Raw genomic sequence first — 10,430 nt, 5'->3', positions numbered from 1 at the left:
AGACAAGAACGATTTCCAACGGCCAAGTTCGGCCTTATAAAACCTCGAGATCACCCTCTCTCTGGAACGCCCCTGTAGCGTTCGTACACGCGTATGGGAGTGCCCAAATTCACGTAGACAGCTGTCACTCAGCACGCCACGGAATATTCATTGAGGCACCGCCACCTTTGGGTCAACGGCACGCTCACAGACGTGCAGGTTCGTGCGACCCCGCCGGGTGAAAGCGAAAGACGGCTACAGTGCACTGCGCCGGCGGGGGCGCTTTAACAAAGGTTTCTTGCACGGCGCGCGCTTTGACGCCGGTAATCCCACCACCTCCGTGCGTCAGGCAGACAGTTCCCGGAATCCGGCGACGCTGTTTGCTTTCTCAATGGGGGATTAACCTTGTGGTATGCGGTGAGCCAGACAATTCGTCTCCCGTGCACGCCGTGACGAATTGGCAAGGGCTGCAGCACAGTGTTGGCAGTGCTACCTCGCTAGACAGAGCGGCGGGTTCTCACGCGCAGCTCTGGCGCCTGGCCGCTAATCTCATAAGTGGACCTTACACTTGGCCTCGCAAGTTCACCTGCCTGCCCACACTGTCCTGCAATAGAGACACTCGCGCATGCACTGCGCGAGTGTCCACAACATGCGCAGGCTCGATCATCACTGAGAGCATTGTATGCGAAACTGGGACTGCCTTCATGTACCTCATCAAACCTGTTTCCGGAATGTCACACATGAAATCACGAAAAAGTGTTCCGAGCCCTGCTGGACTTTTAAAGGACACGGGACTCTCGCACCGGCTATGATGCCGCCAATGCTGTCCATGCTGCGCGGCTTGTGAACCGTCATCTTATACTCCCTTTCTGTCTTTTTTTCTCGTCCACCCTCTTTTCTGTCTATCCTCCTCCTGGACTCAGTCTTGATCGAGGTGCCCTCAACCCGAGAAGCAGTTATCGGCTGAGTCGACTTTTGTTTCTCTTCCAATAAAGCAACTCTCTCTCTCTCTGCTGAAGACATTTGTGTCCGGGGCCAGGCGTCACCAAGCACGTCATCGTCATCCGTGGCGGCAAGCGAGTCCTCACTGTATATTTCCATGGCATGGCCCATTCGCATCACAATGGTCCCTTTCACCGTCTTCGACCGACCCTCCACCGGAGGGGGGGGTTGATGTCACGGGACGCTGCGGGCAATCCCCATGGTGCCATGGCCCACCATCAGTGACGCTGACGACGAGGAGGACGATGGGGGGCGCAGCCTGCGCGAGCTCTGTAATGGCCGCTATGTAAATAATGTAAATAGATCGCTTAACCCCATCTCATCGTTCGTCTCATCTCTAGCGTGTCGTCACTTAGTAATATAAATCTAGCGGTTACTGCGTAATCGGAGTGCCATACTTCACTCTCCCTTCTCATGAAGGCGTGACTTCACTCTAGCGATGCGGAAATATCTAAGACCAAAGACCCGAAGACTGAACGGTAAGGGGAAATGCTGCCCAGCGTAGACCCGAAAGTTCAGCAGGAGATGATCGCAAGGGCAACAGCAGCAGCCAAATACAACGTACTCCCGGAATAGAGGAAGGGGAACGAACTTGCTCTAATGTTCCCGCACTCCACAAACGAACACTGCAAAAAATGTGGAGAGGTGGCAAATCTCTTCCACGCATCCTGGGGATGCCCCGTTATATGGCCCCCGGAGAACGCCCACGACCCCAACACACTAGAGACATGGGACGCAGCCCTGGCCTACTCCGCCCTCGGGACTCAGCGAGGGCTGATCCGGAGAGCGAAGATCGGGGCAGCTGAAACTGGGGCCCTGGAAAGAGGGCTCCACTCACTTCTCTAGCCCCACTTTACCCTTCCCTCCTCCCCTTTCCCATCAATAAAGTTTACTGACTGACTGACTGGAAGGACCGCCAATTTTAGCTTCAATTAATATTTTGATCATCATTATCATCGTTCTACAGCACCCACTGTGAAAGCTTGCTCTGACGGGGCGGAATAAGAGCCCAAATGTAGAAATTAATAATGAAGGTTGAAGAGAAGTCACAGAATTTCAAAAATGGCTGCTTCGTTTTGGTAACAGTCAGCAGTCAACACACAATCTGACTACGCCAATTTGCCCCTGTTCGATGCTAACTGCGACGGGCCTCAAATGTCCAAGAAGTATTGTTTATTTCCAATACTGCGTATTGGCATTCATTACCTTTACTGAGTCAATGATAGCCCTCAAACAAACCTGCTTCTGGCAAAGGGGCACGATTACCAGGCTCAAAATCGCGAAATCGTCTTGCTCTCACGGAAAAAAGAGCAGGAGAGACAGATCAGTGACCTTGAAAGTAACCACCTGAACTATTTAATAATTATTAAACGCTCAGGAGTCACGGTACACTTGGTCAGTGCAAGATGCTTGTAAAAGCCATAACGAAGCAACAGCATAGGGGTAGAAGACGACGAGGGGCAACTTCTTCTTTTACGCCCGCCCCAGCGGGAAAGGTAACATCCCGAACGCAGCGACACCGTGCCTACGCAGTCAAGATGGCGCAGAGGTCCGTCCACCGACCTCTTCGGACAGCGAAGGAACGCGGCCCGACCAACCGCCGGTCGGGCATGCTGACAGATGAGTACGGCCTGGCGGCGCTCCTGGAGTCCGTCAGGGTGGCAGAGGCGCACCCCGACCGCCCATCGCTGGTCCTAGGGAGCGACTTGTCCACTCTCGGCGTTGACATCAGCTCCCCGGAGAACTTGTACCCAGTGTTCGGGGGCCCCTGGGGTGAAACACCAGGCAGACTGAATGACACCGACTGCCGGATCCCCAGCGAGTACGTCATGGACCAAGGCACCAGGACCAGAGTGGCCGCAGTGAAGATGGACCGGTACGGTATCGATGTTCTCTTTTTCGTCTTCTACACATCTGGCGGGGATGCCCGGCAGATCCAGTCTGCGGCCGAGTTGTACAAGAGAGGGTGGCGCTTTCATAAAGACGAGGGCGTGTGGATAAACCTGTCCGAGGGCTCGCCGGTGGAGACTAAGTGGACGTACGAGCGAGGCACGTACGCGTACTTTGACCCGATAAACTGGAAGGAAGACAAGAAGGAATTCCTCCTTATGTATGATCGCCTCGAAGACGAGCCGCCAAGCATCCCTGCCCCATCGGCCAGCCGTGAGCCAACCGGTCCTGGTGCAGAAAATCCCGATTAAAGCATCCCAGGTGCAGCCTCACGTTCCATGTTTATTGAGCCCTTTCTGTTTGTTTTGAAGCGTGTGCTGTAAACAGCAAGCTTTTGAATATCGCCATTTCCGCGCTCCTTGTACCACACGTCACGTGACCGTCTAGCTCCGAACTAAAATCGGTGCGATGCACCAGGTGTACGGAAGCCATGCCTTAACGGCAGCCGTGAGGCGACCAGAGATATTTAGTATATGCTTACGCCGCAGTTCAGCGTGTTACATCGGGCCAGTGTGCCCGTACTGCGCATACGCCACGCTGTGTTCTGTCCTCGACTGTAGCATGCGCCCACAATTAGGGGAAATTACGAAGTGGGCTTGTGGCGCAACGTCCTTCACATGGTCTCGCCGCCTTCCGTGACGTCCTGTGCAGTGCGACATTGCTGCTGCGACGTGCAGTCTGGAGAAGCGGATACTGGGCCGTTTTACTAGATAACCACCATGGCTTCGTATAAGCGACATTGTCTAGAAAGCGCCCGTGTTCGTTACTCTTAGTGTCTTCGCCGCGTCTCAGCGCCATTCAATTTATGCATTGTGTAGGTGGAACGATTCTAACGATGGGTTTCCGCAGTGCTTTCCATGGCACAGCGTTTCTTTAGCCATGCGAATGGTTCTCGCCTAGAAACGCTTCAGGAATAGTTGGCAGCATTGCACTTGGGAAAAACAAAATCTGCCTACGCGCTCTCTGAGAAGGGCGTCAGTCTGCGCAACGCCGTCTGAACGTGGGCATCTTACATTTGTCGCATTTAGTTGTAGTACCTACCATTGCTACTGTGCAGTGACGCAAGCGCGTGTATTTTTTCCCTTCCATGAAAAGACACGAACATACCAAGCGTCTGCTTCGCACCAACAACTGCCCATTCAGTGTTCCTATTTTGCTGTTTCGACGGCGCAGCAGGCATTGCGTCCTGCAGTCTTCTAAGAAGGAACGCAAATCAAAATTCCTCGTCGGGAACATCGCAATGCACTCGGCTAATTTGGCCTGAAAAACGGAGCCATAATTTATGCCTGACGATTTTCTATAAATACGAAGCGCCGTGTTGCTGGGAGGACTTGCTTGAAAAATTCCTGGAAATGAATACATCGAAATTACGTGCAATATAGCGAATTTTTTTAATTTACTCCAAACACGCCGTGTACTTGGAAATTATTCGTAATGGGTTGTAGTTACTTGAATTGTAATTTTTTCGGGTCACTCGAATTACTTGTTACCTGAAATTATTTGTTTGTTTCCATGAAAAGGTCAAGTAACTCAAGACACAAGTTTTCTTAATAAGAACTGTCAAACTGACAAAAAACGTCAGGTAACGGGAAGTCAATTAATATGCTTTCACATATTAATCGATCTCGAGTACTTTGATATTTCTTTTACAATTGCCATTACCCGAAAACTTGAAGCTGAAGCTGCGTAGAACTGCTACGAAGTTACTTTATAGTCTTTGAAGTTACTTGTATTTGTACGTCTTATTTTTCCCGGTTAGTGAGGATGGGATCATGATGATGGTTGTGTGTGTGTGCGCGCACTCGTAGGCATGTTTCTACGCGTGCGTGTATGTGTATGTGCGTGTGCGCGTGCTTGTGCTTGTGCGCATGCACTCATGCTCTCATGCCCACACGCACGCACGCACGGGTTCGAGACATGGTAGACGTGCTTCGCGCGAAATCACGCTAAGGTGGCCAAAGAATGTGTTGCGTCAAAAACGTGGATACACTGGAATTGTGGCGGCTTGGCTTCACTTCAAGGGGGAGTCGTCTGGCTTGACTCAGCACGCGGCTGTTGTCGCTGTTTTTTCCAGCTGTCGACAGCGACCCGCTTATCCCGGCGTGGCTATTTGTTGCTTTCTTTTTTGCAACATCCGTAGACCCCATTCGGCAGCACGCCTAACGAGGCGGCAGGATATTGTCAGCGTGATTGAGTAGTTCTGGGAGCCTGGGCTTCTGCGGTCGTGAACGACGGGCTGTGGCTTAGATATCCCCAGGCTACGGCGTTGATTTACACTTGCTTGACGGTCAATCGCGCCTCGTAATTGCAGGAAGGAAACATGTACTGGGACGGCAGTAGACCCAAGGGGATGCGTAATCATTGGCCGGCACCCCTCGGACTGTCGCACGATTGTTCTTGGAACTCCATTCTGTTCTCTTTCTAAACATCCCCGTTGCCACTGACTGGCTTTTTTTCTTGCGTTTGTTTGAGGTGGTGGTCAGCATAAGACCGCAGGGATGGGCGCTGGTGGGGTTGTTTCTCTGACATTTGTTTAACAATGACGTCACCTTCAACATAGCTTGCTCTCTATTAAAACCGTGGCTCCTGCTGAACGGATTAAAGATACCTCGCAAGCGAGCCTAGTTTTTGCCTTGAGTTTATTCATGAAGTTGAGCCATGGAATTGGCTCCAAATTTGCAGTGTTCGGCAGAATACAGCAACTTCCACTGATCACCGCTGACAAAGGGACCGCCAAGTCAAGCACATATTTCGCCAGCAAAAGCAGAGGCTTAGATGATGATACAGAGACCCGGATATATGGACAAAGGATCATTATAAGCGTGACCGTGCCAAACACAAAGCATACTGCACTGGAATGCTGAGTTGAGTGCGGAAATTTTGTAATGAGTTTACAAATAAACAAGGTTTGCAGATGTCTGAAACTAGCTGCAAAACAATGTTAACAAAATCCTGGAATAGTAGTTGGGAACTAATTATCGTCAGCAGTCACGAAACTTGTGGGACCCCCGAACATGGGAAGAACAGCCTCTGTCGCTATAGGTACGGTACGTTTTCCCCGACCGCAGACCGGCAGTCGTGGTTGTGGTTTTCATGACAACTGATGACAAATGTAGTTGCATCATGTTCCTGAAACCGCAACTCAGGCAGTATCCGCCCAGAAAAGGTAGCAGTAAAGACATTCTGTTCGGCCGAAACTAGAGGCCGAGCATGTGGACCGCGTGGGCGACGAGTCTGCGCTGTTCTTCGCCAGCCTAAACAACCGCTACCGCAAGCTCGAGTCCCAGATGAACCGCTGGGGGAAGGACTTTGACGCCCTCGAGCGATGACTCACCAACAGAATGATACAAGTCATGCAGCAAGCAATTCAGCAGGCAATCCTGCCCGTTCAACAACAACTCAACCAACTGGCAGCATCCGTAAGGGGCGCAGCACAAGAGCACGGCAACCCGATCACCGTCTCTCCGCCATGATGACGACGGCCAGGCAAGGCACTTCGCTCCGCATCTGGCACTGGAACGCCAACGGCTTTCGGTGCCGGAAGGCGGTCTTGCAACAGCACCTTCAAACGTTGACGCCGGCGGAACAGCCCGACGTCATCATGATACAGGAAACCCACGCAGAGAACGCGCCGTCCCTCCCCGGCTACAGGGCGCACGCTAGCCCGCCGAGCGCTCGCACCTGCGGGCGCGGAGCGGCGCAAGGCGTGTGCACCTTCGTCAGGAAGGGCATCACTTTCATCAAGCACGACGCACTCATGGGGAACCGAGGAAGCGCCATCGAGATGTGTGCGACGGAACTCTCGGTGATCACGGGCAAGCGCAAGCACAAGAGCACGAGCACGATCGTCATGGCGGTCAACGTGTATAGTAACCCACAGCACAACCAGCAACGCTTCAAGTCACTACTGCACAGAGCGCGCGGGGCAGTCTCCGCATGCGACGGCGCCATCGTCGTCGCGTGCGGGGACTTCAACGCGCGACACAAGGAGCTCGGCCACGCCGCCACGACGGTCAAGGGCCAATAGTTGTTGGAGGACGCCGCCGAAGCGGATTACGTACTCCTCACGGACCCAGCACACCCCACACGCATCGGCACGTCCGTCGTGAAAGACACCACACCAGACCTGGCGTTTCTCCACCTGCCCGACGACCGTACGGCTAGGTGGAAGAACACGGGCATAAATCTCGGCAGCGACCACTGCATTGTGGAAGTCGTCATCCCGCTCCGACCCAACAGTAGGACCAGCGCCGACGACGGGCGGATCAAGCACCGGCTGACGAACTGGCACGATTACCGCACCGAAGACCTGGGTGAAATCACGGACATAGAGCAGTGGACGCTCAAAGTCGTCGCAGCCGTCGAGAAGGCGACGTCCGTCACGGAGACGTCCGAGGAGACCACGCGAATAGACCCCCGGCTCGCGCACATGCTGGAGGCTCGAAGCTCGCTACAGCGAAGGTGGAAGCGGCAGCGGCACAACCGCGCCCTCCGCAAGCGGATCGCCACGCTCGGCCGAGAAATCGAGAAGTACAGCCGCCAGCTGTGCGCGCAGCAATGGTTCGAGCTGTGCAACGAAGCCGACGGCCAGCTCCATCGCCGGGGAACGTGGAAACTCCTCCGTCACCTGATGGACGAAACCCAAAGCAAGGAGTATCAACACCACCGGCTCGCGCAAATCATGTACGCGGCGATGAAGGAGCTCGGGGAACGGGAGGTACACAAGCGGCTCAACGAGCGCTACCTTCCCGAGACCGCGATGGAACAACAAGGAGAGTACGCCGGCCCGCCCAACCCTTCGCTCGACCGCGACATCGAGGAGTGGGAGGTCCGGCGCGCCACCAAGGCCCTGAACTGCCGATCGGCGGCGGGCCCGGACCGCGTCACGAACAAGTCGCTGCGTAACGTGAGCGACGCGGCCATAACATCGCTCACAAAGTACTTCAACGAGCACTGGCGAGCCGGCAGCCTCCCGCGACAGTGGAAGACGGCCAAGACAATTCTCATACCGAAGCCCAACAAGCCGCCGGGCATAGAGAGCCTGCGCCCCATCTCTCTCACGTCGTGCGTGGGGAAGGTGTTGGAGCACGTTCTCAACGACCGGTGGCAACGGTATCTCGAGTCCAACGGCCTGTACCCCGACCCGATGCTGGGCTTCCGCTCGCGGCTGGGGACACAGGACGCAATGCTACTGCTGCAACGCGAGGTGCTGGCTCCGCCGTCGGGACCGACCTCGGACAACCGCGCCATCCTGGGCCTGGACCTGCAGAGCGCCTTCGACAAGGTGAAGCACTCGGCGATCCTGGCCCAAGTGTCCCGGCTCGGCCTGGGACAACGGTCTTACAACTATGTTCGAACCTTCCTGACCGGCCGCACGGCCCGACTGGAGGTGGGCGGGACACAACTCGAGGAGCGAGAACTGGGCAGCGTCGGCACGCCGCAGGTCTCTGTCATCTCGCCGCTGCTATTCAACCTCGTAATGATCGGCGTGGCCCGCCGCCTGGACGAGCTACCCGACGTCCGCTACACCATCTACGCCGACGACATTACGCTGTGGGTGCCGGGCGGCAGCGACGGCCACATCGAGTCGGCGTTACAAGAGGCCGTGGACGGCATAGAGGAGAGCCTGCGCGGCACGGGTCTCCGATGCGCCCCGCAAAAGTCGCAACTCCTGGTCCTGCCCCCGACGGGACGTCACCGCAAGAAGACCGAAGCGGAGCGCACCATCGTAGTGCGCGGGAGCGACGGCACGGCGATCCCCGAAGCGACGAGCATCCGCGTCCTGGGTATGCACATCGACGCGAGCCGACGCTACAACAGCACCACGGTCGAACGGTTGGTAACAAAGATGGGCATCGCCACGCGCCTCATCAAGCGCCTCGCCACGCGGGCGCGCGGCATGCGAGAAGCGAGCCTGCTGCGCCTGCTGCAGGCGTTCGTGGTCAGCCAGGTGGCCTACGTGGGAGCCTTCCACGACTGGCGGACCCAAGAGTGCGCAAAGATCGACGCGGCGATACGCAAGTCGTACCGGGCGGCCCTGGGCCTCCTCAACAGCACGAGCAACGCGGCCCTCGCGTCTCTAGGAGTACACAACACGCTCTCGGAGATCAGCGAGGCGCAGCGAACGTCGCAACTGGAGCGCCTAGGGTCGACCCGCACGGGCAGAAGGTTACTACAGCGCGTGGGACTAAGCTGCTCCTTCGACGAGGAGGACGAGCTAGTACCGCTGCGCGACGACATCGCAAGCAGCCTGGTGATCCCGCCGCTACCCAAGAACGTGGCGCCTGGGCGAAACTCGGAGCGGAGGATGGCGCGGGCGTGCGCGCTCGCCAAGGGGTACAATGGGAGGAGCGACGCGGTGTACGTGGACGCTTCCAAACGCCGCGACCGGGAAGACACCTACGCCGTGGTGGCGATACGAGCCGCCACGGGAGAAGTACTGAGTGCGGGCAGCGTGCGAGCCAAGACCGCCAGACAGCCGGAGGAGGCGGCTATAGCGCTGGCCCTGCTTCACCCCGACACGCGAACGGTGTTCAGGGACTCGAAGTCGGCCATCGCCAATCTCGCCAGGGGTACGGTCTGCAAGACAACGATGCGAGTCCTCTCCGACATCGGGGAAGGCGCGCGCAAGAACGCAACGACGACCGTGCGCTGGTTTCCGGCCCACATGGGTCGGGAGCTGCGAGGCGGCTACAGGAACGTCAACAAGGCAGCCGACGCTGCGGCCCGTGATCTCGCCGCGTGCCGGGCCGCGCTAGCGACGGACGCCGACGTCGACGAGGAGCCAAGCAACGACGAGGACGACAACGGCGCAGAGCCCCTGACCACATACGGTGCTACGCTGTGTTGCTATAGGACAGAGAGGCAGGCCTATCCTCCGCCCCACCCGGGGCTCGCGAGGAGAGAGGCCGTGCTTCTACGACAACTGCAAACCGGGACGGTGCTTACGCCGGCGCTCGCGCGCCACGTGTGCCCGGACATGTACGAGGACGAGGTGTGCAGTGTGTGTGCGCGTGTGAACGCAGACTTGGCCCACTTGATGTGGGGATGTGCGGACCACGACTCAAGTGCGGGGAGGCCGATCCTCCCACCGGACATTGCGGCCTCAGTGCGCTCTTCGGGGCGAGAAGATCAGCTAAGGGCCATCCAGCGGCTCGAGGCTGCACTGGACAGGCAAAGGCAAAAGGGGAACCCGCACTCCCCTCGGCCTCCTCCTGCGGGAGCGAGGGCTAGGGGCGACAGCGGCGGCACTCCAAGTAGCCCGCGCCGACCAGACGCAGATCTCGGGGTCGGCCCGACGCCGCGGTGAGCGGTGAAGACTACGGGACGGTGAAGCCCTGCGTGGCCTGATCCGTCCCCGACTGCCGGTACCTCAATAAAGTCCTTTCTCTCTCTCTCTCTCTCTCTCTCTCTCTCTCTCTCTCTCTCTCTCTCTCTCTCTCTCTCTCTCTCTCTCTCTCTCTCTCTCTCGCCCCTTTCAGAGCCAAGCAGGAGACGGC

The 10,430-nt window shown here is 56.7% G+C and overlaps 1 pseudogene; it reads left to right on the top strand.

Annotated features, from left to right (window-relative positions):
• The first annotated feature begins 2,519 nt into the window (after nucleotides 1-2,519).
• LOC144148943 (CCR4-NOT transcription complex subunit 2 pseudogene) lies at nucleotides 2,520-6,260 on the top strand (annotated as a pseudogene).
• Nucleotides 6,261-10,430: the final 4,170 nt, after the last annotated feature.

The sequence above is a fragment of the Haemaphysalis longicornis genome, unplaced genomic scaffold (genome assembly GCF_048455015.1).
Source record: "Haemaphysalis longicornis isolate Haplotype H1 unplaced genomic scaffold, Haemaphysalis longicornis Haplotype H1 scaffold_1, whole genome shotgun sequence".
In the NCBI taxonomy this organism is placed as follows: Eukaryota; Metazoa; Arthropoda; class Arachnida; order Ixodida; family Ixodidae; genus Haemaphysalis; species Haemaphysalis longicornis.
Note: the sequence above shows the minus strand (reverse complement) of the source record. Positions and strands in the feature narration are given on the sequence as shown.